The 27,233-nt window shown below is 46.2% G+C and overlaps 1 pseudogene; it reads right to left on the minus strand.

Annotated features, from left to right (window-relative positions):
• Positions 1 to 27,233, minus strand: part of LOC147667200 (uncharacterized) — a 41,494-nt pseudogene that overhangs the window by 12,690 nt on the left and 1,571 nt on the right.

Raw genomic sequence — 27,233 nt, forward strand, 5'->3', positions numbered from 1 at the left:
ATTTTGCCTAGCTTTCATCCATTATGCCCAGGGGTACTCAGTGGTGCATGGGCCTAGTCTTTCTGTGGGGTGTCTTGAATTTAAACATCATTGAGGGCATGGATGGCATGGGATTGTGGTGATTTTTACGTGTTTTTCGATTTTTGGGGGTGTTGTTGGGACTGGCCATGTGGGTGGGGGCCATTTTGAGTGCTGGTACAGGCAGGGCCTGGCCATGTGCTGGGGGGCAAGGGGCCATTTTGAAGGCAGGCAATGTTCTCAGGCCTGCACCCATTTTGCCTAGCTTTCATCCATTATGCCTAGCTTTCATCCATTATGCCCTGGGGTACCCAGTGGTGCATGGGCCTAGTCTTTCTGTGGGGTGTCTTGAATTTAAACATCATTGAGGGCATGGATGGCATGGGATTGTGGTGATTTGTATGTGTTTTTCGATTTTTGGGGGTGTTGTTGGGACTGGCCTTGTGGGTGGGGGCCATTTTGAGTGCTGGTACAGGCAGGGCCTGGCCATGTGCTGGGGGGCAAGGGGCCATTTTGAAGGCAGGCAGTGTTCTCAGGCCTGCACCCATTTTGCCTAGCTTTCATCCATCATGCCTAGCTTTCACCCATTATGCCCAGGGGTACTCAGTGGTGCATGGGCCTAGTCTTTCTGTGGGGTGTCTTGAATTTCAACATCATTGAGGGCATGGATGGCATGGGATTGTGGTGATTTTTATGTGTTTTTTGATTTTTGGGGGTGTTGTTGGGACTGGCCATGTGGGTGGGGCTATTTTGAGTGCTGGTACAGGCAGGGACTGGCCATGTGCGGGGGGGCAAGGGGCCATTTTGAAGGCAGACAGTGTTCTCAGACCTGCACCCATTTTGCCTAGCTTTCATCCATTATGCCTAGCTTTCATCCATTATGCCCAGGGGTACTCAGTGGTGCATGGGCCTAGTCTTTCTGTGGGGTGTCTTGAATTTAAACATCATTGAGGGCATGGATGGCATGGGATTGTGGTGATTTTTATGTGTTTTTCGATTTTTGGGGGTGTTGTTGGGACTGGCCATGTGGGTGGGGGCCATTTTGAGTGCTGGTACAGGCAGGGCCTGGCCATGTGCTGGGGGAAAGGGGCCATTTTGAAGGCAGGCAGTGTTCTCAGGCCTGCACCCATTTTGTCTAGCTTTTATCCATTATGCCCAGGGGTACTCAGTCAGTCAAGGAAGTCTTTATTCGATATTTCATCATAAAAGATATGCTACACAACATGCTACAAAACCAATAATATATCAAAATTACATATAAAATGTACAGATAAAAAACTGTGTGCAGTATGTTAAGACAATAAGTTAATATACAATTAAGAACAAGCTAAGAATAGTATTAAATAACGGACATCAGACTTCATTACATGATAAAAATCCAGTTAAAATCCAGTTTAAAAAGACAATATCATTCAGTGGCACAACAACTGCTGTTCCAACTAGCAGTTTACGCAGCAGTCGAAAGAGACTTGATCAGCCTTGCCCGTAGGATCCATGCCCAGCCCAGGAATTTCGCCACTCCAATTACAAACAGTGGTGATGTATCTGTTTTTAAAATTCTACTGGCTGTTTTTGCTGAACGTGTGCCCAGTATTCTACATACTGGGCGTAACCACTTTTGTCTTGGTGCATTGTACAAGGGGCAGACAAAAAGAAGATGATCAACTGTTTCGCCCAACCCTAGACACAGTGGGCAGTCGCCTAACGCACCATGGCTCCAAGACCTGGTTAGGCCCCTAAGCGGAAGTGACCCTACTCTAAGTTGATGGAATAACTTACGGTCCATAGGCCTAGTAATGGCATCCCAATAGTTTTCCAGCAGGCTGGCAACCTTCACTAACACAAAGGATGCCGTAAGAGAACCATCTGCCATTATGGAATGACTTTTGCAAACAATCCACTCCCAATACATGCTTCTCAACACTTTTTTGTAGGGAAAGTAGCTGTGTCCGGGTTAGACCACAATTACCCCAGCCCCATGTCATATAGGGTAGATCTTAGGTCTCTCAACCAGCCTATCTTGTGGGAACCCTGGAGATCCTTAACTTCCAGACATGCTTTTGCATAAAGCGAAAGTTCTGGCGTAATCCACAGGCGCCGCCAGAACGCTATGGGTCTATATCTTGCTCTATCCTCCACTGGTTGACACCCTAGATCATAAAGAAGGGGTATACGGGGTGTGGATTGTGGCAGTCCTACTGCCACCCTAAGGAATTTGTTTTGGGCCACTTTTAAGGATCTAAATTACTAAAACCCCATAGCTCTGCACCATACAGCACTGAGGGTAAAATTGTCAAGCCATAGATTTCATAAGTGGAGACATAGGCCTTGTATAGGAGCTTTTATGTTCTTTAAGTAGAGCTCCACCAATTTGAGCATGTTTTAGAGCTAGAAGATCAATCTGCGGGACCCAGCTAAGGTTCTCACTAAAGGTTACGCCGAGGTAAGTAAATAGAGAGGTCTGTTCAAAGGTGGTTCCACCCATTGTTACCCTGGCTGTGACAGAGTTCTTCCCACGTAAAACCATAAACTTGGTTTTGGATACATTTACCTCTAACTCATGCTCGTGACAAAACAATTCAAACCTAGACAGGGCCGACTGGAGACCCTGTCTCGTTTTCGATATTAACAGCGTATCGTCCGAGAACATGAGGAGTGGTATTTTTATCCCTGCCAGGGTTGGGGCGTCTGTGGGATAATTATAGAAATAATTTGTGACCCCATTAATAAATAAGGAAAAAAAAGTAGGGGCCAATACACATCCTTGTCTTACACCTTTTGCCACTGCAAATCTCTCAGTCACCTCTCCAGGTTTGCCCCAGCGTACTTGTGTGAATGTTTGGGCATGAAGATTCACCAAGAGCCTCACCAGTTCAACTGGCATACCCAATTTCAGTAAACATTCCCACAGCTTTGCCCTCGGAACAAGGTCGAGAGCAAACCTAAGATCTACAAAGGCCGCATATAATTTTCCCCTCCAATAAAAACTGACTTCCTGTAAAGCAACACAAACCGGAATGTTTGGTCAATAGTACCCACATGGCTGCGGAATCCCGCCTGCAGCGGTGTCAGAATATCAAATTCGGTAATCCATAACTGGATGCGTCCCAAGACTAGGCGGGCAGTTATTTTTTGCACCGCATCTATTAGGCTGATCGGCCGATAATTGGACAGGACAGAACGGTCACCCTTCTTATAAATCGGTAAAATTTCTGCCCGTACCAAGATTCGGGGACCTGCGCACCAGATGCTAGGGCATTAGCCAAGATAGTAATATAAGGCACCCAAAGATCCTGCTCCTGCAGAAAAAGGTCAGCAGGAATACAGTCAGGGCCTGGAGCTTTCCCACTTGGAATAGATTTCATAATATACTTGACCTCAGAGTGGGTAAATATAAGCGGCTCCTCAGGATTTGGGGGGGCAAAATTGCCACAGCATCGTTATTCATCCTAAACTGTTTTTCAAAAAAGCTTACCCATTGCTGTTGGTCCACAAAAGAGGAGCTTGGTCGATCATCTAGGCATTTACCCCATTTAAGAAGGTGCCAGAACTGTTGCATATTTCTACCACCACATGCCTCAGTCAGGGCCTTCCAGCGTTCCTCATACCATTTTTTTAGCATATTTGTGTGCTTCTTTATAAGCAGCTCTACAGATTCGAATTTGACCATGAGCTTTAGATTTAATTGCTAAGAACAGTTCTCTTTGGGACTGCCTACACTTCTCATCATACCAAGTAACAATTCTTGGTGTGCTTTTACTGCCCCGATTAGATATGTTCTTAGTAAATATCTTTTTAAGCCCCTGAAATAATTTGCTGTGGACACTTGGAATTTTAGCATTAATCAAGTCCTGTGACCCACAATTCTTCAGTACTTCCAGTGTTTGAGAAACTAGGAGTCTTATCTCTGTTCTGGCTACTTCATCAACAGCGACCTTAGGCCACCTGACCCTTCTCATATCATTTTTTAAACATACCTGAGCTTGGACAGCATTCGAGTCATCACACAGGACCCCCTGGAAACTATGATCCCGTAGGGCCAACACTAGCGGGTCGTGATCGCTTTCAGGTCTGGCCACAACTTCCATATCAACAACGGCAGACCACAGCTTCACGTCAATCAAGATGTAATCAATACGGCTACTGTGTCTGCCGTTGTTGAAGGTATGCCTGCCCATCCTGTCAGATTTCACCCTACCATTTGCTGCCCTTAATCCTAGATTTAGGCACATTCCTTTAATGTACATAGCCGATTGTGACCACTTTTTTATGGGTAACAGTTCTAACTGCGGGATTCCCCACAACATATCTTCTACCTCAGTAAGTATGCTGTCCTCATTACCTAGTGACTCAAAACAAGTGTTGAAGTCTCCCACCACAATCTTATACCCCACATCTGATACTTTAGAGAGGAAGTCATCCAAAATTGTAAATGTTGGGGAAACTTTCCCTCCCTGGAGACCCTTAGCATAGATATTAACAAGCAAGATGTTAAGACCCTTGGTCGACCGGATCCTAATAATTAATACATCTGGGCTATCTATTGGGACTTCCTCAACCGTTACGCCTTCAGATTGGCAGACCCATGTTGTCAGACCGCCTACAGGGCTCCCTCTATGGCCTTTTAATGCTGGCTTATAGAAATTTTGGAAACCAACTCGAAATACAGGTGCTTCCGCACAGGTTTCCTGAAAGGACCAGACATTGCCTTTGTCTATAAATTCCACCCAATCAGGTAAACACAATCTAGGCTCAAGTCCCGCTATATTCCAGCCTGCAACCTTAGTGTATAACATAGCCAGCGAAAGTTCGTTTATGATCATAATCGGGCTAGGTAAGTTAACCGATGAGACAGAGCATATGTTAACTACAGGGGGACACAAGTTGGAATCAACACTAGACCCTGGGCTAAATAAGGGTGGTAGGGTCGCTAAACCTTTCACATCTTTCATGTTACCCCTGACAGCCCCTGGGATAGATACATTTCTAGCAACACTACGTCAATCATTTTCATCAAGTGGAGACAGTGAAGCTTATCTGCCATGAGTTATCAACGGTTGGATATTGAGCAAACTAGCAGGACCGGGGGTAGTGAACTGTTAGTCCTAGTAGTCACATGTGGTGTGGATTGTTCTTTGGGATAGAAGTCAAAAAGTTCCCATGTTACAATGCAACCGTCACCTATTTGTGGTTGCCAACTTCTCAAAAATGGGATCACCCTGGTACTCTTAAAATTAACAATGACCAAATCTCCCGGTATATCCTTGGTCGTATGTCCAAGCCACCCAACCCTTCTAACATTTAAAATTCGCCCATCAATATTAGGGGGGAGTGGTCTGTTTTTACTAAACCAAAAGGCAACTATATTCCTTAGTTCTTGTTGGCTCTCTATTTTCCCATGAATTAACTCTGGAACCCCCGAGAGGACACACATATATGGGGCAGCCTCTGGGGGTAAATCAATTCTAATATTAAATCTATTACTTTGCCCTTTATCACGAATTTCTAGCTTATTAGGGATAGTGGGTGTGATCTTTACAGGAGTAGTGTTCGGTAGGGGGGTAACACCCTTAAGGTTGTTTAATTTTTGTACCTTTGGGTATGTAGGTCTAGTAACCACAGGTTGACTTGAATTGGGGTGTTTAACAACAATAGTTGTAGGCACACTAGATGATATGTGAACATCAATACAACTATTTTGTACCCGTTTCTTGATTTCCGCATTGTTGTCATCAGTTGCGTCTCTAATTTGTCCCACCATATCATTTAGTTTCTTGAGTCTTTCAACCAACGGCAAAATTAGGGACCTAACTATGTCTTCAATCTGAGCCAAAAGGGGAGATTCAGAACTAGAGTGAGGCACATGCGGGCTTTGAATAGTCCTCTCTGCTCTCGGCGGCGTAGTAGGAGCCTTGTGGGGGGGGGGTATGATGCAATTTGGCTTGCTTAGCAAGCCTCCACCTATGCTTCCTTTTTATTGCTGGCAGCAGTTCAGTTACTGTAGTATTAATATTACCATCATTAGGGATAGAGCCTAGTGTTCTAAGAGGACATTCGTCAGGGGATTTTGGTGCATCTAAAAAACCAATTGAGTCCCCCTTAGTAGAGTTAGGGATATTGGTAATATTAGTAGAGGTCTGCCCTATATCCCCAATGTTCCCAGTATCAGTAGTAGAAACATTAAGCTCAATAGCCTCCTGTGATGGTGACTTATGTGTTGAGTCAGAAGGGCCTAGTGAGGGACACGTGTTGGGTAGATTTTCTATTGATAACCCCTGTTCTGCTCTAGCAATTTCCCGTTCTAAGGCAGAAGACGCTCGAGTTTGATAACGATCAATTGTCCCCTTTAGAGTCATAGTTTTGGAGATAACATTTTTTGGGACCCCCTTCGCTGACTTGTTAACAACGGTGATGAACAATGTTCCTGGGATAGTTTAGAAAATATAATAACAATTAACAATACCCCCCACGGCATCAGTAACTGCGATAACTGTTCATAGATCCCTCATAGTAATGCTTAGTCCAATGGAAACAACAACCCTGCCTACTCACGAAGAAGCCCCAGTCTTTGTTGGCAATTGGAGGGGGAGTGGCCCAAACCAGTCTCCTCAGGCCTCCGTGGGCCTAAGAGGGCCCGCCCTCTGCCCGGGCTTGGCCCGGCGCACTCCCGCGCGCTCCCGCGCCGCGGTAGGCTATGGGCTAGAAGTAATGCAAGTGACGTGCTTTGGGCGTGGCGGGCAGGGAGCGCAGACCAGGTGTGCAGGGTCAAGCAGGGACTCCTGGGAGAGCGAGTCCATGCAGCGCTTCTCTGCCTGCCTGCCTAATGTAATCGATGGCCTCACGCAGACACAGCAACTCCGTCCCCTCAAAGCGCTTGAACCAGGGTAGTTTGGCGAAGCGGCACACGTGAAGCGGCACACGCGAAGCGTGTGCGGCGAGCAGTGTACAAATTCCTCTCCTCTCACGGGCAGGTCAGAGTTCTCCTCCGTCAGTCAGTCACTCCTCACGGGGAAATCAGCACAATAGTATCCCGCTGTTAGGAGGAAAAAAAGGGGATTTGAATGCTGCCGTGTACCTTGGGCGTGGCGGGCAGGGAGTGCAGACCAGGTGTGCAGGGTCAAGCAGGGACTCCTGGGAGAGCGAGTCCCTGCAGCGCTTCTCTGCCTACCTGCCTGCCTGATGTAATCAATGGCCTCACGCAGACACAGCAACTCCATCCCCTCAAAGCGCTTAAACCAGGGTAGTTTGGCGAAGCGGCACACGTGAAGCGTGTGCGGCGAGCAGTGTACAAATTCCTCTCCTCTCACGGGCAGGTCAGAGTTCTCCTCCTTCAGTCAGTCACTCCTCACGGGCAAATCAGCACAAAAGTATCCAGGGGTACTCAGTGGTGCATGGGCCTAGACTTTCTGTGGGGTGTCTTGAATTTAAACATCATTGAGGACATAGATGGCATGGGATTGTGGTGATTTTTATGTGTTTTTCGACTTTTTGGGGGTGTTGTTGGGACTGGCCATGTGGGTGGGGGCCATTTTGAGTGCTGGTACAGGCAGGGCCTGGCCATGTGCTGGGGGGCAAGGGGCCATTTTGAAGGCAGGCAGTGTTCTCAGGCCTGCACCCATTTTGCCTAGCTTTCATCCATTATGCCCAGGGGTACTCAGTGGTGCATGGGCCTAGTCTTTCTGTGGGGTGTCTTGAATTTAAACATCATTGAGGGCATGGATGGCATGGGATTGTGGTGATTTTTATGTGTTTTTCGACTTTTTGGGGTGTATAACTGATGTTCCTCTGTCTTCCATTGCTTTTAGGTGCACAAGAGAACCACCAGTGCAAGGAAGAAGTCCTGCAGCGGTGTGTGCAGCACAACGTCAGGTGACGTCACGTGTGGCCACAGACAAAGACAAGACAATTCTGAAACTTGTGCAACTGCGGCCTGCTCTTCTGACATCTGAAGAAGATGGGCCCAAAGAAAGGTGGCCGTAGCGCCTCAGCGAAGAAAGTTGCAAGTGCCACTGCCAGTAAGAAGGAGCAGAAGAAGCAAGTGGCACCAACACCTTTTTTGAGAGAAAAAAAACTACGCCTGCAGCAGCAGGTGTGTCCGCCGCGGACCAAGCTGGAAGCAGCACCTCCGCCTCATTGGGGTCAGTGCCACCACGCCAAGGTAGGCCCAAGCCCATGAGTGCCGCGAAGGCAGCCACTTTGGTTGTTCAATCACCATCGACCAGTGATGTTGGCTCATCACAAGAAAGTACCATCCAATCAACGCCGGGTGTAACTCAGCTGGCAAGTGTTCAACAATCACAGCCGCAACGACAACCACAAGTGCAACTAGTACAAGCTCAAGTACATGGGCAAGGTGAGGCGCAAGTACATGGGCAGGAGAGGCGCAAGTACATGGGCAAGGAGAGGCGCAAGTACATGGGCAAGGAGAGGCGCAAGTAGAGGTGCATGGAGAGGTGCCACTAGAGGTTCATGGAGTGGCACAACTGCCTACAACGCTTGTTCCTCCAGAAGTAGGGGCACATGAGGAAATTGATATTCAAGTGGAAGAATCATCCCAGGAATCCACTCCTCTTGAGGATGATCCATTGCTTTCCAGATCCGTTAAGGAGGGCTGCTACTACTACAAGTTCTTCTTCAAGCCCCCTTCATTCTGATGACCTTGATCTTGATTGGAACCCAGCAATGCAGTCTGACAGTGAGGCACGCCATGAGCCGACAAAGGTAGCTAAGCCTAAAAGGAAGGTTCCCGTAAGGCTTTGACTTATGGATGAAGACGACGAGCAAGAAGTGGTGTCTTGTGCTGCTGATGAACAGTCTGATGACGACCCAGTCATCACAGACGCCACTGAAGCTCCAGCGGGCATGGAGCAGACAGACATCTTAACCCTATCCCAAATGGCTGCTGACCGGGATGGTCATGTGGGCGGCGTGGCACTGGTACCACCACCAACGCAGTTAACTACAACACCAAAACGACCTACAGCTTCCATAATTTCTCCTCAGAAGGGCCGGCATGGACCTCCATCCAGCTCGACCTCCATTGCCTCAAGTAGGGGTGCTGTAAGTCAACTACAGAAACAAATTCAGCCACGCTCATCCTCCACTTCATCTGGCATTGAAAGTCAAAGTAGCTCCTACACCACCAGCAGACATCTCCAGTCCCCAGTTTGGGACTTCTTTACTGTTAGCAAAAAGGCGGAAAACATGGTTGTTTGTTCGATTTGTAAAGTATTAGTTAGTCGGGGTAAGCTTGGTTCCAACTATGGTACCGGAGGCCAGAGAGGTCATCTCAAACGACACCACCCTATCCAGTGGTATAAGCACCTAAGTGACATTGAGGAAGCCAAAACAAATCCAAATGTATCCCTTCATATTGCATCTGATGATGATGAGAGGCTGATCGTGCAGGGGGGAAGTGAAGAAGCGACAGCCATTTTTTCTGGTACACCCAGTACCCCTGGCAGCAGCACTGCAGTGGTAGCTCCCACACCCTCTACCCCTGCAACATGTATGAGGCCCACTAAGAGTCTGGGACAGACACCAATGCAAAAAACTAAATCACTGAGCCTAACTGGTTTGAAGTCTGCATCATCATCATCATCATCATCATCACGTAAAATGGTCCAGCCCACCATTACCAGCATGTTTTGGTCGGAACCGCCATTTGAACGCAACCACCCAACCGTGCATCTGTATAACGCCAAGCTGGCTAAAATGCTAGCGCTGGATCTTCTCCCTTTCTCTTTCGTGGAAGGGGTGGGTTTTCGTGATTTGGTGGCAACAGTCTACCCTAAATGGAAGGTTCCTAGCAGGTTCTATTTTGCAAGGGTTGCTGTTCCAGCATTACATCAAGATGTGCTGGAGGTGATTGGCGCTGCTATTCTGAAGAGTGCTGTTCACACTATCCACATGACAACAGACATGTGGACCAGTTGCCAAGCCCTTGATTACATGTGCATCACTGCACACTGGGTCTCTTTTGCAGGGGTCGAAAAACAGTTAAAACACAAAGATGTTGACACGGAGGAAGTTTTTCAAGCTACTCGCAAACATGCAACAGTAGGCATGTTTGCCATGGAGAAATCTCACACTGCACCTTACCTTTTAGATGAGTTTAACAGAAAGGTCAAAGAATGGCTGCATCCAAGAAACCGCACAGTAGGTTATGTTTCCACGGATAATGGCAGTAATATGGTTAAGGCCATGGACGATGGTGGCTATTTCAGAGTGCCGTGTTTGGCGCACAGTATTAACATTGTGGTGCAAGCCTTCTTGAAAGCAGAAGAGACAGTCGTCAAAGTATTGACCAACTGCCGAAAAATCTGCACACATTTCAACCATTCTTTTAAGGCCCGGAAGCAGCTGAGGGGCCTTCAATATGAAGGTAAACTGCCAGTCAAAGGACTAATCCAGGAGGTGGAAACACGTTGGAACTCAACCTTTTACATGCTTGAGCGTCTGTCTGAGCAGTGGGAGGTAATTCATGAGTTTGTCTTTAAACTGGGTGCTTCTCACAAAGACTTGATGCTAGAGTTGGAGGAATGGAAGCTAATTGCAGGCCTGACAGACATGCTTCGTCCTTTTGAGCTCTTCATGCATGAAGTCAGCAGGGAGGACTGTTCTTTGAGCAAAGCTATCCCATTGTTGCGCATGCTAGAGCACCAACTGAAGGAGGTGTCTTCAACGTTCCGAGATGATGTTGAAAAGCGAGAAGCATATGGTTTGGCGCAGAAGTTATTATGGCGCCTCCTTGACAATGAAAGGCTTAAAAAGATACATACAGAACAACATTACATTTGTGCCACTATTCTTGTTCCACGGTACAAAAAGGCAGTGGCCAGCAAATCATTCATTTCTTTTGATGAAGCAGATGTTTCAAAGTACAAACATTGGCTAGCTATGTCAGCCAGGCGGTTCGAAAAAGATCGGCAGAAAATTCAAGGAGGCAGCACAAGTACAACTGAATCAGCAGGCCATCCGGCGTCAAGTTCCACTTCTCAATCTGTGGCCGAAGGGAGTCACTTTCCCTCACAGCCGTTAACGACACCAGCAACCATATCATCATCCTCACCTGCACCAGGCCGCAAACCAATATTGTCGGAAGGGGATTGGCTAACTCAGCAAGGGTTAGCTCGGTCCACTGATGAAAAGGTCGCAGATGGTGTGCAAAGTGGATCATCCCTGGAGAACCTTGAGTCGGTGGTGCAGGCCTATCTGGATGACACAACAGAGGTCTGTCATAATGAGAACCCATTGGGATATTGGTATACGAAAAGCTCAAAATGGCAACTGATCACCAACCTGGCTCTAAATTATTTGTCTTGCCCACTCGCACGCGTGTCTTCTGAACGTGTTTTCAGTGCTGCTGGTGCCATTGTTACTTCAAAAAGGACCCGCCTTTTGCCCAAAAATGTGGAGAGATTAACAATAATCAAGATGAATCAGCACTTCATACCACCCGATTACGAAATACGTGAATGCACGCAGGAAAAGAGGACACTGACTTAGGTGATGACGACGACGGAAGTTCTTCTCGGTCACCAGACCTACTCCCGTCTCAATTCATAGACTTGGAGGACGAGCTCTGCTTCCCTGACTACGAGGACTGAAAATTACTTCCTTTTTTTCCCGTACTTATTCACTTTTATTCCTGTGTGTCTTTCTTTGTTTTGCTACTTTTAGCACAACAAAACTCTAATCAACTAATCACAATAAGTCCATCATCAGCACTGTCTTCATCTTATTTTCCGTATTGATTTGAAGGTGCCGCAGTCTGCATTCAGATGTTCACAAGTTCACAACTCAATCATGCTCCTCTATCCTCCTCCTCCAGACTCCCCCTATCCATTTCCCTCAAGGCAGATAGATTGATTATGGAGAAAAAACTAACTTTGTCTTCGTAGACGAGTCCACTCAAGTGGGACTGAAATAACTGACTGACTACATGCTTGCTGATTGTTGACCGACCTACTTCTGAAATTTACAGGAGAGGCTGCCCTGTGGGCCCTCACTTTCCGAAGAAGATGCGGACATAAAGTAGAACAGGTAATGAATAATGAGAAGATGGCATGCAGTAGACAGCAATGGCTGTCTGTCTCTGTTGAAACCAATTGCTTTTTGTTTTTTGTGAACAGCGCAATTTGCCATGTTTTCAATATACTAGTATTGCAGGTTTTTGGGTTTATTTGGGGGTGTTCTAGATTTGCGGCGCTGGGTCGGGGGGTCTGGGAGCAGTGCTGGCACAGTCTAATGTTGATTGCATTTGTTTTTCAGGAAATTCATGGTGGAAAAGGGGAGTTAGTGCCTAGCTGCACAGCGCATTTGGACTGAATTCCAGGTTGGCCCGAAATTTGCTGTCTCACTTTTTAAGGTTTTGCTTTTTGGCTGTTTGGGGGTCTTCTACTTGTTTCCGCCTGGGTTGACGGGTCTGGGGGCATTGCTGGGAAGGTCTAATACCGGATAAAAGTGTTTTTGAGAAAATCAGAGTTGAAAAAGTCTTTGCCTTTTTGCTCACTATCATTTTTGGGGGCCTGTTTGGGGGGGGTTCCTGGTGTTTGGGGGTGGGTTTTGGGGTCTGGGAGCACTGCTGGGTATGGATACTTTTGATTGCAAGAGGTTTGAAGCAAATCCATGGAGGCAAAGGGGAGTTGGGGCCTAGCTGCAGAGAGCGCGCAGAGTGATTTTGGAAATTTGCCTGAAAATTTCTAAGTCCCCATTTTTGTAGTTTTGCTTTTTGGCTGTTTGGGGGTCTTCTACTTGTTTTCGGCTGGGTTGACGGCTCTGGGGCAATTGCTGGGAAGGTCTAATACCGGATAAAAGTGGTTTGGAGAAAATCCATGAGGAAAAAGGTTTTGCCTTTTCTGACATTTCGCTCACTTTAGCGTTTTCGGGGGCCTGTTTGGGGGGCTTTCTGGTGTTTGTGGGTGGGTTTTGGGGTCTTGGAGCAATGCTGGTTATGGATTTTTTTGATTGCAAGTGGTTTGAAGAAAATCCATGGTGGCAAAGGGGAGTTAGCGCGTGGAGTGATTTTGGAAGTTTGCCTGAAAATTACTGTCCCCATTTTTGTAGTTTTGCTTTTTGGCTGTTTCGGGGTCTTCTACTTGTTTTTGCCTGGGTTGACGGCTCTCGGGCCATTGCTGGGAAGGTCTACTACCAGATAAAAGTGGTTTGGACAAAATCGGAGGTGAAATTTGTTTTGCGTTTTTGCTGACTTGCTTGTCTTAGAGGTGCTGTTTGGAGGGGTTCCGGGTGTTTGTGGGTGGGTTTTGGGGTCTGGGAGCACTGCTGGCACAGTCTAATTTTGATTGCATTTGTTTTTCAGGAAATCCATGGTGGAAAACGGGAGTTATAGCCTAGCTGCATAGCGCGTTTGGGCAGAATTGAAAGAAGGCCGAAAAATATTGTAAGTATGAGATTTTCAATTTTTGCTTTTTGCCTGTTTGGGGGTGTTGTGCTTTTTTGCGGGTGGGTTGGCGGGTCTTTGGGCATTGCTGGGAAGGTTTAATACAGGATAAAAGTGGTTTGGAGAAAATCCATGCTGATGAAAAGCCTTTTGGCACTTTTTGTAATTTAGGGTTCGTTAGGGTTAGCGCTAGCAGCAGTATTCCATGTGTTTGGGGGTGTTCTAGATTTTTGCAACTGGGTTCTGGGGTCTTAGAGCACTCGTGGGAATGTGTAATCTTGGTTGCAAGTGGTTTGAAGAAAATCCATGGTGGGAAAGGGGAGTTAGGGCCTAGCTGCACAGCGTATTTGGACTGAATTGAAGGTAGTAGGCCCATTTTTGCTTTTTGCCTGTTTGGGCGTGTTCTGCTTTTTTGCGGGTGGCTGCAGGGGTCTGGGGCATAGAAGGTCTAATATCGGAATCAAGTGTTTTGGACCAAATCCATGGTGAAATGTTTTTGGCGTTTTTGCTCACTTGCCTGTGTTTGGGGTGCTGTTTGAGGGCTTCCTGGTTTTTGTGGGTGGGTTTTGGGGTCTGGGAGCACTGCTGGGTATGGATACTTTTGATTGCAAGAGGTTTGAAGCAAATCCATGGTGGCAAAGGGGAGTTAGGGCCTAGCTGCAGAGCGCGCATGGAGTGATTTTGGAAATGTGCCTGAAAATGTCAAAGTTACAATTTTTGTAGTTTTGCTTTTTGGCTGTTTGGGGTCTTCTACTTGTTTTCGCCTGGGTTGACGGCTCTGGGGCCATTGCTGGGTAGGTCTAATACCGGATAAAAGTGGTTTGGAGAAAATCCATGAGGAAAAAGTTTTTGCATTTTCTGACATTTCGCTCAATTTAGCGTTTTTGCGGCCTGTTTGGGGGCTTCCTGGTGTTTGTGGGTGGGTTTTGGGGTCTTGGAGCAGCGCTGGGTATGGATACTTTTGATTGCAAGAGGTTTGAAGCAAATCCATGGTGGCAAAGGGGAGTTAGGGCCTAGCTGCAGAGCGCGCGTGGAGTGATTTTGGAAATTTGCTTGAAAATTTAAAAGTCCCCATTTTTGAAGTTTTGCTTTTTGGCTGTTTGGGGGTCTTCTACTTGTTTTCGCCTGGGTTGACGGCTCTGGGGCCATTGCTGGGTAGGTCTAATACCGGATAAAAGTGGTTTGGAGAAAAGCCATGATGAAAAAGTTTTTGCATTTTCTGACATTTTGCTCAATTTAGCGTTTTCGGGGGCCTGTTTGGGGGGCTTCCTGGTGTTTGTGGGTGGGTTTTGGGGTCTTGGAGCAATGCTGGGTATGGATACTTTTGATTGCAAGTGGTTTGAAGAAAATCCATGGTGGCAAAGGGGAGTTAGGGCCTAGCTGCAGAGCGCTTGGAGTGATTTTGGAAATTAGCCCGAAAATTTCAAAGTCCCCATTTTTGTAGTTTTGCTTTTTGGCTGTTTGGGGGTCTTCTACTTGTTTTCGCCTGGGTTGACGGCTCTGGGGCCATGGCTGGGAAGGTCTAATACCGGATAAAAGTGGTTTGGAGAAAATCCATAAGGAAAAAGTTTTGCATTTTCTGACATTTCGCTGACTTTAGCGTTTTCGGGGGCCTGTTTGGGGGGCTTCCTGGTGTTTGAGGGTGGGTTTTGGGGTCTTGGAGCAACGCTGGGTATGGATACTTTTGATTGCAAGTAGTTTGAAGAAAATCCATTGTGGCAAAGGGGAGTTAGGGCCTAGCTGCAGAGCGCGCGTGGAGTGATTTTGGAAATTTGCCTGAAAATTACTGTCCCCATTTTTGTAGTTTTGCTTTTTGGCTGTTTGGGGGTCTTCTACTTGTTTTCGCCTCGGTTGACGGCTCTGGGGCCATTGCTGGGAAGGTCTAATACCGGATAAAAGTGGTTTGGACAAAATCGGAGGGGAAATTTTATTTATGTTTTTGCTGACTTGCTTGTCTTTGAGGTGACGTTTGGGGGGGTTCCGGGTGTTTGTGGGTGGGTTTTGGGGTCTGGGAGCACTGCTGCCACAGTCTAATATTGATTGCATTTGTTTTTCAGGAAATCCATGGTGGAAAACGGGAGTTATGGCCGAGCTGCACAGCGAGTTTGGACAGAATTGAAAGAAGGCCGAAAAATATTGCAAGTATGAGATTTTCCATTTTTGCTTTTTGCCTGTTTGGGGGTGTTGTGCTTTTTTGCGGGTGGGTTGGCGGGTCTTGGGGCATTGCTGGGAAGGTCTAATACCGGATAAAAGTGGTTTGGAGAAAATCCATGCTGAAAAGCTTTTTGGCACTTTTTGTAACTTAGGGTTCGTTAGGGTTAGCACTAGCAGCAGTATTCCATGTATTTGGGGGTGTTCTTGATTTTTGCAACTGGGTTCTGGGCTCTTAGAGCACTTGTGGGAATGTGCAATCTTGGTTGCAAGTGGTTTGAAGAAAATCCTTGGTGGGAAAGGGGGGATTTGGCCTAGTTAAAGAAAGCATTTGCCACTATTCTTAACTTAGGGCTCGTTAGGGTTAGCAGTATTGTATTGCATGTGTTTGGGCGGGGGTTATAGATTTTTACGACTGGGTGGGGTCTTGGAAAACTTGTTGTAATGTCTAATTTTGATTGCAAGTCGTTTGAAGATAATCCATGGTGGGAAAGGGGGGTTTTGGGCATAATTTCTGAGTGCGTTTTGACACGATTTGAAATTAGGCCTCTGTGAGGTAGCAGCAGTATTCTGCACGTTTTTGGGCGGGTAATGTGGGGTGTTCTAGATTTTGGGGATTTTCATCTTTGAAAGTGATAGTATAATTTTTGCACTACACAGCGTGCCTTACATATTTTTTTCTCCGAGGTGTCTATAACACTTACTGTTGTGTTTTTCCATCATCAGATACAGGCAGGCTTTTACCCTGTGCCATCGATGTACTACTCAGGCTTACAATTAGCGATCTGCAAATCCGCATCAGGCAGGCAGTGGACAGTGTGTCTGGTCACCAAGATTGATCGACGGAGCATCTGATGGAATGAAGGAGTACCGCGAATAGGAGGAATGGCTGGATGCATCGACTTCACAAATTCAATGGGACAACTACAAAAAACAGTAACAGTATCCAAAATTCTCCTTATCTTTTAAATTATATTGTTGTGAACCTGAACTTACTTCTATGAGTGTGACTCTGTGCGTTTGTTTGATCTCTGCTTCAAATTCATCCCTCCCTGCAGCAAATTGATACATCTTTGCTATGTTTAACACTAATTTAATGTTCTAAGTGTTTATTCTCTCTGAGGGCAGAGAGGCAAGTGAAATTGCGTAATGACTGCAGCCCTGTACTGTCAACTTGTTTCTTCGTAGTTACTAGTATGTTGCAGTAAGTAGTAGTACTACTTTTCAGTAACCAACCATCCATTTAGTACTTCTGGCATGCAGTAGTGCACTTCCTTTATGTCCCTTTCAAGATTTATCAATATCTTCTAATCCAAAGATTTGTTTCTCTTCATTTGTTGTTTGACTGTCCATGCTGTGTTTTTTTTCCTCTCTAGCAAACTTTCCTAAAAACCCCCATTCCCATCCAATTTTCAAACCCTAACCCTCTTCCCCCGGGCTGTGTGGTATTTCATTGAGGTGTGACTGACAACAACAATAAATTCCACACACTTGCTGGGGAGGATAAGGTCAAAGCAGCCAGAAGTTCATGTGCGCCATCGTGGATTGATAAGAACATCCTCCTCCTACACGACGTGAGCAATGAAATGATTAATGCTTACCTTACGTTGGCACTGCTTAGGCTACAATTTAGGGCACTGTTCTGTACCGTACTATCTATTGTACTGTTTCTAATGCTACGCTCAGGCCACTCAATGTTTAATTTCCTCTTTTTTTCATATGGTGATACTGCCAGTGTGTACCACTACTGCTACCAGCACAACAATGATATTGCATCCGTCGAGATTTCAAGTCAACAACCAACCTTATTCACCAACCGTGATTCACAAATCACAGGTAAGATAAGCGTATTGGAGAGGTAGTGAAATAATGGGCTAGGACTAAGTTGGGAGGAGAGCACAGACTGACAGTACTACTAGTAAAGTACAGTAGTAGGGCTACTGAATTGACTAACTTGGTTACTTGCATTTTGGTACATTTCAGGACAAGATGTTTCATTCATGCTGGTAAGTTTGAAAAACCAAACGTCCAGTAACCACCGCCAACCCCCACACAAAATAATATGAGCACGTATACAGTGTTTTGGAATGAAAAATATAATTATTAAGAAATATATAATTTATGGATGTTTTTGTCACAAAAATAAAATAAATTACCCCAACTCACCCCCCTCCCTAACCAAACCAATGTCCAAAAATCAAAAAGTACCCTTTCCCAAAAACCCAATTCCCACCCCCCAACACTCTTTAAAAAGGGGGCAAGGGACAGTCACTTCCTCCGGTGGCGTAGTGTGGACAGCTGGTGCTGCACGTCCCGCAGCTCTTTGCGAAGGTCCAGGGGCTGGCGTTGTTGTTTTTCGGCCAACCTCTCCAGGTAGTCCACTCGCTTTCGGAGGTGGCGCTGACGTACCATCCAGGCTCTGGGGGGGCAGCTGTTGTTTTTGCTGCTGTGCGACGGCGGCGGCGGGAGGCTGTCGGGCCACGGCTCCGTTTGGCTGGAGGCTTGTGGCTGGTGGACCCGGGGGCAGTGGAGGAGGATGTACTGGTAGTTGTTGTAGTGTCCTCCTCATGCTCCCGAGCCCACAACCGTCGATACTCAACACAAATAGCCTCCAGCTTACGGGCCCTGGCCCGGACAGCCATCTCCTTACGGGTGAGCTTTTTTGGAGTAGCATCTATGAAAAAAGAAAGAAAAATACTGTAGCCAATAGTCTTTAACATAAAGTCAAAATAATTCAACAGAAAGTTGACACTCAGTAACACCAGCATCAGTAACACCAGCAAGTAGCAAACACAGTACAACATTTTGAAGATAACGGACCAGGTTTTTTTTGATTGTCGATCCACAACTGGCGCCTCCCGTATGTGACGTTATTTATAATTTCTAACCACTATTTTGAGGGTGCCCCAGATAGGAGGAAGAACCTAAACCTCCAATTAGGACCAAGATCCAAACATAATTAATACAACAGGTATCTGTTCACACGTCACCTTTTACAGAGTAAATGCTGTAGGTAATCAAACAACACAACCAATAGACAAACAATGTGGAAGTAGTCTTGATAGAAGTTTTTCTTCAATTCAGATTTTATTTTTATCCTCCACGCCCAGCCAACACGTGTTTCGTCAGGGCTAGTAGCCCACGACTTCATCAGGGCTCTCGCGGGCAGAGGTTCCAAAGCTATTGGCCCTTAATAAAGTTTGTTGAGGCACAGTTGTGATCTTTTACAAACACACCTTTGCACTGATCACTTCCTTCACACACACCAGCTCCGCTGCACTTGCAGGCGTGGTAGCACACAGGTGGGGATAGTCGCCCCCCCCTGTGACCGAACCCCATGATGAAGCATGTCACCTCTAGGGTGAGTGAGGGTTCTTTTAGAAAATAAATAATTTTTCATTCCTTCCAACATTGCTTAATGACCATTTACATTTAGGTAGGTTTCACCTTTTGTTCACTGTGATATAGGGTTTCACTCGTGTCTTACTTGCGCTCTTTTGTTGATAATAGGTTCCAAAGCTATTGCCACAATGGCTAGGTGCTCTCAGCCGCTTCCAATTCCGACCCGGCTACCGGGTACTGTGGAGGTTCTCGCTGATTCGTCTCAGCCGTCTCAGCTTTCCAGCGTCTCCGCGTGTAAACTGTAAATGACTTCCGCATTTACACGCAGAGACGCTGGAAAGCAGTACGGCTTAACCTGCCGCTCACACGGATACTCCTATGGTGTGTCGCATCTTTGGTATTAACCATCACACGGACAGCTGAGACGAATCAGTGAGAACCTCGACAGTACCCGGTAGCCGGGTCGGAATTAGAACCGGCTGAGAGCACATAGCCATTGTGGCAATAGCTTTGGAACCGCTTCCCGCGGGAGCCCTGATGAAGTCGTGGGCTACTAGCCCTGACGAAACACGTGTTGGCTGGGCGTGGTGGATAAAATCTGAATTGAAGAAAAACTTCTATCAAGACTTCTTCCACATTGTTTGTCTATTGGTTGTGTTGTTTGATTACAGCATTTACTCTGTAAAAGGTGACGTGTGCACAGATACCTGTTGTAACAGTATAACATTTTGGCATGTATCTTTCCGCCGTCTTTGTAAGCCTGTGACCTTACCGGGAGTTTCAGGAATTCCACTAGCAGCACTATGAATGGGCTCACTACTACATACATAGTCAGAGAGTCCTAAAAAAAGGCCTTTTTTACTTTTTTTCTCTTGGGTTGCAAAAGAAATCACTGGTACGTGAACTTGTGCTAGCCGCCATAATTTTCTTTTCTTTTTTTTTATGTCTTCTTATATAGCGCTCGAATCACCGGGAGGCATCTCGGCGCTTGCATTGGGAACCCGTCCTGGCTTTTCCCTGTGAGATAGCCCCTACAGGGCATCCCCAAGGTGAAAGCCAGGCATCCCGTCGCGGGCGGGCCGTTGTGGAGATTAAGCAAGCTAATGCCCAGAGTTGCAGAGTGTGAACCCATGATTCGAGTAGGCACCGAAGCGAGAATTATCGAGTCCATGGACATTTGGGCTCAAGGCAGCTAATGGCAGCTCACTCAGCTTTCACCCAAGAAATACAGACACAGGCCATGATGATGCAGACTCGCAGTACTTTAAGCAGTACATGCAAGTGGGGATCTGAATGTCTTACTTTTCTATAGGGGTGGCACTGCACCTGGCCATACTTCTTCCACTCAGCATCTGCTCTACTACATCATACACCTCTGCTATCGACGAGGAGGATAAAGAAGATAACATCCAGGCTACGAAAGTACGTCTATGATTCTTCTTAATGTCTCAAATGTACCAAAATGTCTTTTTGTCAAAAACCAACTAACACCCTTTTCATTATATTTTGGAAACTACTGTCTTCTTATGTTGAATTGCATTCAACAAAACCATTCTTTACAGTCATAAATATTAAGACTCGCTCGTCCTTCGTTTCACCCTTCTTTAACTTTTCTTTCTTCACATCCCTAAACTTCATCTGATATGACTTGACTTGAGAATAAAAATTTGCCAGCTGAGTTGAAGTGAAATAGAGGGGGCCATTGGTTACCAGAGAAGTACCGCCGCTAATGCTATTAAAAGTCAAGGTTGACTGTCTTCTCCGTGATAGCCCAAAAAGTAGTTCTAAATTAGTAAATGTTCTAGACAGTACAGTGTACTTATACTAGTGTACTGTGTACTACTGTACAGTACATCATACACTCCTTTGCGAGGCTACTTAAAAAAATTTCAATAAGAAAGGAGTATAATAACTTACCACCGTCTGCCGCCGCTGAGTCTTCCCCCCCAGCTCCTCCTGTTGGCACCGCCGCATCCTTAGTGGACCCCTCCGCACTGCTGGCCCCGGCACTGGTGGTCATCTGTGCTGCGTCAGATGATGTGACGTCTAGGAAAAACAAGTCATATTTTCAGATGCCATACACAACCCCCTATTTTGTCTGGTAATGGAAGAAAATGTTACATAACAATTTTTTTTATTACTGGGATTGAAAAAAGTAACGGTTTTGGGGAGGGTGTTAACCTTTTATATGCTTATTCCATTAAATGCTACACTTTTTCTTATGACAACTGATGAATGCCTGCTTAACGGGCACCATTTTTCTCATTACAGAAAGAAGATTCCATTGCCCTTCTGCCAGACAATTCACCAACTACTACTAAGTCATCACCAGCAGTACTTTAAGTACTTTAAAGAAGGTGGGGGCTCCCGCACAGTTATTCTAATAATTTCATGTGTCTGTTAACTATTATTAATTTTAAGTCATACTAATTTAATTCATGGGAATGTTGTTGCAACTTTAACGTCATTTTTATCTATCAGAATACTACGCTATTAAAAATAAAGAAATAGTGTTTTCATTTCTTAATTGAAAATAAAACTTTAAAACTAACAAACACTGTGTGGTTTTTGTTTACGAGTGAGTGAGCGGAAAGGTTTGAACTACTGCACTTGGCAGTCATGTTTCAGTGACACAGATAGGCCGGGACTCAGAGGTAGTCTTCTTCTGTTCTTCTGGGTCGTAAAATCGTTGGTCAGACATTCTAGATAGTCGGTCAGGGTATTGGGGGTTCAACTTCGGTTCGGACTGAGGTATGTCGAAAGTCGAACTGCACCTATCATCTTGTCCATACTTCTTTGTGTGCAGAATAGTCCCTGAAACACTAGCGGTATGGGATGTGCTTCTCTCAAATCAAAAAGGACAATGCTACCGTTTACTTGGTGTAAACAATTACATTTTGTTGTTGCAAAATGTCAAAGCACTTACATTAAGAAGACTGGAATAGACAGCAAGGGCAACCCAGAGGACTGCACTCAGTGCCTAGAGCTATTGCTGTATCAGAGTTTTGTTTCACACCGTTTGCCGAATGGGCAAGCTTAGCTACCTACACAGACCGACTCATAATTGTAAATAGTAGTAGCACAGAGAGTGATGGTAGAGGCAGGATAAGAATGTAGAAAGTAGTCTACATTAGAAGAAGATCAAAGACTATTTTGTAAAACATAGAATTATTAGGAACCAGTTTATAATGAATAGGAGCTGTAAAAGTAAGGGAAGTATAAGTATTAATATAACAATAAAACAACTTACTGGGGCCAGCAGAAGAGCCTGCAAGGGACTGCTCCTGTCCAACTTCTGCAACCGGAGTCTCTGTACCCGCCGTCGCCTTGCCCCTGGGAGTTGCTGGTGATCATGAAATAAAGAAACACAACATGGATGATTGTTTTTTGGGAAATATTTGATTTCTTTGTACTTAATCTAAAATTATATCGGGGAAACGAATCAACATCAATTGCATCTGATATGATCAACTAAGAGGATAGTAGAACAGTATTGCAGGATTCTCAGACCGTCTAATAGGAAAGTTATGTAATTCACTAACTACATCAACACAAAAAGGTTCTACTACGACTGCCATCACTCAGCAGCACGAGACGTCGCGTGACAGACACAGTCTGTCATAATGATTGCAGACCACTAACAAATGTAATAGAACAAATAATAAATAATATACTCAACGTATCAATCCACCACTATCTTTTCAAAGTGGCAGCAGCAGGAGTACAAAGAAGGACTAGACTTGAGTCTACTGTCTCTAGCATTACGTAGTAATGCTCTCAAATGACTAAAAAGTTGCAAACAAGTAAGCATAGTAGCAACGCCAATAACCAGGCGAGTACCTGCAATGACAGAAGCTATTTAAACATTAATTTACCTGCAATGTAATCTAATCAGCAGCATTCGTACTCTTCAGGAAAAAAAATAGATTAGCAATATAACAGAGCAGAAGGAAAAAAAGTAGTTATTAAATAGCTACTTACCAAGCCCAGGGATCTCCACCCCGAGCAGGTCGAGCATGTCATGCTCCCGGTCCAAGATGTCACTCCACCGGTGCGTCACTTGGTGGTAGGTGCGCCGGACCCCAGACTCCTTACACATGCGCCGGCACACCTTCTCCCACAGCTGGCGACGCTCCCGGAGGATGTACCCAGAAGCAATCCGCCCACCTGCTGCCACGGTCTTAGGGAGGTGGACCTGGACAAAAACCATCAAGGTGGCCACCTCCACCACAGAGAAGATCTCCCTGGGCTGCACTTCCTCCCCCCTCCAACGCCCGCAAGGGAGTCGGGTACGTGGTGCTGGGCCCTTCCCCTTTCCCTTGTCGCCTCCCTTAGCCATGGTCCTGGGCACAAGAAGAAGGAAAGAAGAATAGGTGTGAAAAAAATAAGAGAGAGAGCGAAAGAAATAAAGTAGGTAATAAAGTAACAAAAAGTTAAAAATAAAACACAAAATATAGATGTAGGAAATTGAAGAGAGAGATAATAAGCAAAAAAAAACAAAAAAAGTTCAGAAAAACATAGGATTTCAAAGATGCAAGGTGGATAGAAAGGTAGCATGCCCAAAACCATAGCAGTGAATGAAAAACAAGATGGCCGCGCCCATAGAGGACCGCATGGGTAAGTTTGCGTGATATTTCCCCTGCGAGCATGCAAAAATGCCCACGAATACGTAATCGTGCGCCGCATACGACGCAAGCATGCAACGAGCGCCCGGAAATGGAAACACGTCACGCAAACAAGATGGCCACGGCCATACACGACAGCATGGGCAACCTCGGGGTCGGTGCGCTGCAAGCGATCCGCAAATAAGCAAAAAAACTCAAGAACACGCAAAAAAAAGGAAAAACCGCCCGAACACGCAAAAAAAGAGAAATCAGCAAATTTGCACGAATTTGCGGATTGCAAGTTCGATTTCGCGTCCCGCAGAAAAACAAACTTTGGAAAACTGAAAGCACTTAGCAGGTGCAAAAGTTAAAGCTAATTTGTAACCATTCCCTGTAGTGATTCCTGAGGGGCCCCTCCAGAGTTCAGTTGCCTACTTTCAACTATTCTCTGACCCTGCTCTGACCCTCAAAGCAGGGTCAGAGAATAGTTACAAGTATGGCACAATGCTCCTGTAAAAAAAATAACTGCAACAGGAAGGTCTTACAGCTAATGAAGCAGGTGCCAGACTTGAAGCACAAATTCAGTGACACATTAACCAGCCCCAAATTAATTCATCTCAGTTGAGGCTGAGAAGGTGTGCTTTGCTTTCCCCCCATAATCTACTGTGGTGAACAAGAGGGTGGTAGTGGTGAACCAGAGGGTGCTGTGATAAACCAGAGGGGGGCAGTGAGGATCCAGAGGGTGGCAGTGATCAACCAGAGGGTGGCAGTAATGAACCAGAGGGTGGCACTGGTGAAGCAGGGGGTGGCAGTGATGATCCAGAGGGTGGCAGGGATGAACCAGAGGATGACAGTGATCAACCAGAGGTTGGCAGTGATGAACCAGAGGGTGCTGTGATAAACCAGAGGGGGACAGTGATGATCCTAAGGGTGGCAGTGGCAAACCAGAGGGTGGCAGTGATGAACTAGAGGGTGGCAGGGATGAACCAGAGGATGGCAGTGATCAACCAGAGGGTGGCAGTGGTGAACCAGAGGGTGCTGTGTGTGAGAAGTTGGCCTGGTATATGATGATCACTATTCTAGTGAGCACCTTGCACCAGTCCAAACGACCCTTATGGGGATTGGTTGTAAGTCAACCTTATAGACCAGCTATCCTAGTGGTAGCATGGACAAAAGCAGTCTTAGGCTAAACTCAAGAGGGCATGTGAAGCCAGCTGTTTTACCATATGCAATCCTTTAAATCCCAAATGAAAGGACAACACACAAATTATATATTATAAAATATATGTATTTATTTCTGGAATAATCCCCTTGACTCTTTATGAGCACAGGAGCACAAGCGTTAAACAAAGAACACAGTATAACATACAATAAGATGCACAATTATGGATAGGCAGGGTGGCCACGCAAACCATATATTAAGAAAGTAGTATAAGTACCACGTCACGAACAATGAACAGGCCTAGGGCCTAGGGAATCGCTGGGCCTACACTGGACTAATGAAGGTTAGGACATAAGAGGTATATCAAAACAACGAAAGAGTACCTAAAAAGAAAGAAACAATCTATCCATGACAGCGTAGAAATTTACTCCACCACCACAGATTTAGAAAAAACAATCCAACAAGTAGGACGAATGTTAGTAAGAAAGAAGAACCCTCAGGCACCAGATAAATATTTGGCTGCCATTTATTTTCATTGGATTCATCGTATGAAAACGTGAAATTCTACGTAGACAGAACAAGAGAGTGCATGTTAAAAAGAGTATCGACTGCCACCCAAATAGAAAAATTATTTTAATGTGGGGGTAGTCCTAACTCTATTAAAAACGGGATAGAAAGACGGACATATAAGTGGTTGAGTTACTTTGAACCACATGTCCTAAAAAAGGGTCGACATGTTTCTGCTAACGAGCCTATCATAAGCTCAGCATTCCTCAGGACCATACATACCCTCGCCTCAGAAGAGGCACACACTATGGCGCCAAATCTTCGGGGAGTAGACAGTAAAAAGACTACACCAACTTGTTTGGGAGTCTAAGCACCGCACAAGTCACGTGCTGTCCTTCCAAATCGTTAGGACTGTGAAATTAAGTAAATTAGGGAGACAATCCCCCTGGGCTCGTGGCAGGGGAAACCTTCACGCCCGGATAATCATTAATGCCGAGCGACTGCCCGCCTGGTAACCTACTCCGGTCACATCCACGGCCCGTAGGACATAGGAGGCCCACAGCATGCGGGTGCAGTGTCTATTGGCAAACGCGTTTACCATACAAGTCAATGGTGCGTAAAAATCAGAAAGTTATAGGTTTAGGAGTCTTCCGACTGGACTAGAACTTAGCCACTAAAAAGTAGGACACTAGAGGTGTAAACCACTATAGGAGCACCGGTGTAATCTTGTTACCTCACCCACAGGAAGGGGGTGCATTGGTGCCAAAGTGCGTCGGGTTTCTTCGTGGAGTTCTATGGAGCCTGGAGGTAAAGATGCTGCAGGCGGCCAGGAGAGAAGAGTCCGGTTGGATCCAAGGGTGGATCGAAGATGTAGAGTACCTGAAAGCAGAGGGGACAGAGTCTAGGTCACTAGCCAGTGACCAGTATGGAACCAGGACGGAACCAGGCAGTGTCGGGTTGCAATCAGGTGCTGTCGAGTAGTTTGTCTCCATTGCCACGTGGACCAGGAAGGATCGAACATGACCAGCTGGTGGACACTAGCTGTCCCACAAAGGCTCTTGCTGTCGGCGGTGTCGGTTCTCGAATTGGAGTCACCAAACCTTGGCAAATGCAACCCAAGCAGGACTCGAAGATATCTTTTGGATCGGACCGGGAAGGTCAGATCGATGGCTCTTTTTCAGGGGAGCTAGGGCCAGTCTGGAGCAACCAGACCAGCAGGGTAGTTTTGATGGATCATTGTCACAGAGGCCACTAGCAAACGGGCAACCAACCGGACAACGCGGCAAGCAGCAAAAGTGCAAAAGGGCCCCACGCAGCATTCGATGAGTGTGGAGGGGTGATCTTTGAAGCACAGGCTGCTTGGGGCTGGAGCTTCTCAAACCCCAAAGCACAGCGTCTAGGGTGCCTCGGGAGCTGCACAGGAAGCACTTTGTTGACTCTTCAAGATGGCCGGTCCCACGTCCCTCATCGCCTCCTCGGCTCTCAGCTGGGACTGTGGATCGGGCTGTTGGATGTCTGGGAGTCTGGGTCTTGTTGATCTTTGTTGTTCGAGCTCTGGCGGGAGCAACGGAAAAGAAAGTCTTGATGCGCTGATGGTGCCTGCTTGCACAGGGTGGCCACTCCTTGACCACAAAGGAGATTCTTCAGTCTTCCACGTCGAGTGGGATGTCGAAGGGTCCAGAGTTTCATTTCAAAGTTTCAGTCTGGATGATCTGGTTTGCATTGGCACAGCTCCTACCTTTATTCCAAATCTAGGGGCTGGATCTCCTGCTAGGTCCCTCCTATGGGTGGGACCCAGGAAGGGGGTGGTTACACCCCTTTCCCTTTGTCCAGTTTCACGCCAGAGCTGGGGCTGGAGAGCCCCAGCACCGGTTTGAACTGGACTCTGCATGGGACAGGCAGTGTCTAGTTTCATTCAGCCCTCCCTGCCCCAATCCACAGCCTTGAACCAGGGGGTGGCAGTGATCAACCAGAGGGTGGCAGTGATGAACCAGAGGGTGGCACTGGTGAAGCAGGGCGTGTCAGTGATGATCCAGAGGGTGGCAGG

This window comes from Lissotriton vulgaris, unplaced genomic scaffold (assembly GCF_964263255.1).
Source record: "Lissotriton vulgaris unplaced genomic scaffold, aLisVul1.2 SCAFFOLD_982, whole genome shotgun sequence".
Lineage (NCBI taxonomy): Eukaryota > Metazoa > Chordata > Amphibia > Caudata > Salamandridae > Lissotriton > Lissotriton vulgaris.